The 3917-nt window shown below is 38.4% G+C and overlaps 1 pseudogene; it reads right to left on the bottom strand.

The window, feature by feature from the left end:
- Positions 1-3917, bottom strand: part of LOC107748097 (ATP-binding cassette sub-family E member 1-like) — a 13778-nt pseudogene that overhangs the window by 5430 nt on the left and 4431 nt on the right.

The following is a 3917-nucleotide window of genomic DNA, read 5'->3' as shown; positions in this document are numbered from 1 at the left end:
GCTACAGCGATCTGTCACTCCACATTAAACAGCGCCAAAATGGCATTTATTGTTTGAATACTGCAATACAATGGACATAAATTGAAATCGGAGACTTTGTTTCATATTAAAAGTACCAAAGTGCTTATTGCAATATATTGGATGGGAAGTACTCTTCAACGTTCAGTCCATTAACTGAAAACAGGCTAGACTAATCGGTTCTTGGGATTTAAGAATCGATATCGTTCCGTAAAAATGAGAATCGATTAATATCTCGATATCGATATTTTTTACCCATCCCTAGTCCATTGAGAAACTAGAAACTAGATTTGAAGTGTGTGTTTGTGCAGATGAGAGAAACTCACATCGAATCTCCCCAGGTTTGGTTTCTGTTTTCCCGCCAGGATTTTGAAGGCAGTGGATTTCCCGATACCGTTAGTACCCACGAGCCCCAGCACCTCACCTGGACGAGGGATGGGCAACCTGACAAACACGAACACTCAGATTAAATGCACAACATACTGAAGCATAACTAATGTACTGATGACTCAGGTGAGATGCACGTTCGTACCTGTGCAGTTTGAAGGAATTGGCACAGTATCTGTGTGTGGTTTCCTTCTCCAGGTTGTTGAGACTCTAAAAAATGACTGATGGAGAATCAAGTAAAGCTGAGCTGCTTCAGTCCAGCAAGTGTTCATCTGGATATAGTTATTCTAAAAGTTATTCTGATGATTACTTGATAAAAATCAGTCAAGATTTCACAGCAAAGAGACATGTGAAGCACCAGCTGAAGCTGGACGTTTGTACATTTACACTAAAATAGCTTTGACCGGATAAAAAACTCGACGGAAGGCATGGAGTAGATTGTGTGCATTTTGTTTTACAGCAAAGTTTTGATCATGTTGAACATATAGAGACCTTAAAAATGTGTGCATCCCATATGATACTGTATAGTGTTAAATTACTAGCTTTTCAAGGAGATAGTGCCACTGATTGAAGACAGAGAGAAATACAATGTCTATCATTGCATTTCGCTGTCAAATCTTTAGTGTACAACAGTAGTAATTACAAGTGCAGTTTTGTGCAAAACAAACATTTGCATTTTTCTTTTTGCTGAATACATACATGAATATAAACATGCACTGAACAGACAGAATCAGAACAAAGGGTCGTTCAATTACCTTGATACAGATTCCACAACCAATACAGAGCGACTCTGAGATCCAGACGGTTTTACTCTTGAGGTGTGACCTCGATACACAGCTTACCTGAGAAAACACATGAAAACACATGAATGACACCCAAAACCTGCACCGAAACTGAAATCAGGCGAATTCAGCGGGCGATCCTTACCCATGCGCACCACCGGACAGCTCTTCTTGCACTCTTGACGACATTTCTTGGGCTTGCACTTGTCATGGTTCACGATAGCAATTCTGGTGTTCTTCTCGGCCATTTGGCTGGTTTGATGTCGCACAGTGGCGACGCAGATCTACAGGAACAGAGGAGGTCTAGACCTCACTAGAATAAGAGGGAGATAAAGATTTAAACAAGCTAATAATTAGGGTTGCATTATATACTCAAAGCAAATGTACAAACTGCAATATGCATATCACAACTGCTTGCATTAACCGAATAATTTTAATAGTTTTAACAGATTAATAGTTTAGTAATAGTTTTAATAAATTAAATGGATTTTAATACATATGAAAAGTCAAGAGTTTTAAGTCATGCTGTCCATGATTTACTGCTCAAAAAATGAGAAATGTATGGAGTAGGGGTGCTCTGATTGATCGGCTACCGATCACTATCGGCCGATAATCACGTTGGGATGATTGATCGGCGGTCTCTAAAAGGCCGATCTCAAAAAACCGATCTCAAGCTGATGACGCTGCCGTGAGAGGTTTGGCTCGACATGCAGCGGCACCTTCTCAGTCTCTGTCTGGCGCAGGTGAAATAATTATAATGCTGAATGTGAGGTACTCACCTTCATATTTCTTCATTAAATAACTTATAAAGTAATTTGAAAACCTTGTGCGAGACATAATTTCCACAAACAGCGTGAGTGAATCACCAACTTGCACAATCGAGGCAGTGTCACATCGTCACTAAAGTTTATAAATTGCATTACTTTTTAATTCTTGCCAGTGTTTAATCATTCAGCGCTCGAGCGCTCTCCTGGAGACCGTGCGCTCATGTACACACATAATGCCAGTTTCTCACATACTTCGTTTGCAGTGCGTATTTTTTCCTTGCTCGTGTTAACGGATTAATAAAGCGTTCACTGCACACGGTTGCGGTCCGGCAGTGCATTCAGGAGCGGTCTGCGGTCTGCAGCAGTGCAGAGAAAGTTTCCGCTGCAAGCGCTGAATTAAAGTAACAGCGCATTGTTTGCAGTAAATATGAACATGGATTGACATGAAAATGTAGTAATTACACCATAAATGCATATTATTAAAGTCTACTGTGTTTCAGTCACAACACATATGGTTTTTGGCTAGGTTTAAAGAGAAAGAGCACTCCCATTTTCAAAAATGAAATTCAGGCCCTGAATAAATGTCTAAAAATCCTGATTGGAGTATCACTATAAATAGTTATAAATGATAAAAAGAAGGCTTTAAAAAGATCGGTGATAGGTATCGGCAGATACTGCTTTCTGTGATCGGCGATCGGCCTCAAAAACCCTGATCGGTGCACCCCTAGTATGGAGGTTATATCATTAGGTTTTTAGTTACATTTAAATATTAATTTAAACTACTTTTACACATTTAAAGCATTACTGTATAGCATATTTCGTCAATATCATGCAGCTCTACTAATCATGAGAAATAAAGATTAATGACAAATTAACACTTCCCACAAGCTAATAATCAGACTTGCGTGATACAATGAAATTATCTAACATACAGCAAAAGGTACAAATTTCAATGATTTAGTGCAAAAAAAAAAAAAAAAAAAGAGAGAAGCATACTGGTTATCATTTTCAGCGTTTAAATATAATTTTACACACTTTAAGCATTATTGTATCACATTTTGCATTATTTTAAAGGTGCCATAGAATGGAAAACTGTATTTACCTTGGCATAGTTGAATAATAACAGTTCTGTACATGGAAATGACATACCGTGAGCCTCAAACACCATTGTTTCCTCCTTCTTATGTAAATCTCGTGCATCTGACCGACCGATCACCGATCCGGGCCGATCATGAGGAAAATCGGCCGATTCCAATCCCTGGCCGATCGATCGGTGCATCTCTAGTAAGTACTGCCGCTGTAGTTTACACAGAGCAAGTCCGATCGCAAATCTCGAAAGTGAAAGTAAAAAGCGATCGTGCATTCGAAAAAACAGACCATTTCATTCTAGGGACAAATCCTAGGGTTGTAAATGAACATGTAAAACCGTTTCTGGAGATTTTTTGCCCTTACCTAAGCCACATACCTTCTATGTAGATATCAGAGAACAATTTAAAATATTGTATCAATGCATTCTATGGCACCTTTAAAGTCATTGCATAATATCATATTTTTCTTAAATACAATACAGTGCTACTAATAATGCAATACAGAGCAATCAAATCTCAAAAAGATGAACTTTTTCACTTGAGTCAGTAAGAAACCACTTAACAACCTAGAAACCGTCCATTAAAATCAGTTTATTCAAACAATCAGATATAACGGAAACCAGCTGTTATCTGAACAAGTCTGGACCAGTGGCGGCTCGTGGGTTTTAAAATAGGGGTGGCACACTAATTGTATTGGTCTGGGGATCCCTGCCGATTATTATTATTATTATTATTATTTGCTTAAACGCTTTAAAATGGCTTTTTGGTTGCTTTTAGTCAGAAAACGTAAAGAAAACGACACACATACAGCAGGATAATATAATTTCACTTATCTGGCCTATCACTTGAAGCAAACATCCATCCCTTCTTAAAAG

Source organism: Sinocyclocheilus rhinocerous, unplaced genomic scaffold, assembly GCF_001515625.1.
Source record: "Sinocyclocheilus rhinocerous isolate Xijiao unplaced genomic scaffold, SAMN03320098_v1.1 scaffold6644, whole genome shotgun sequence".
Classification (NCBI taxonomy): Eukaryota; Metazoa; Chordata; class Actinopteri; order Cypriniformes; family Cyprinidae; genus Sinocyclocheilus; species Sinocyclocheilus rhinocerous.
Note: the sequence above shows the minus strand (reverse complement) of the source record. Positions and strands in the feature narration are given on the sequence as shown.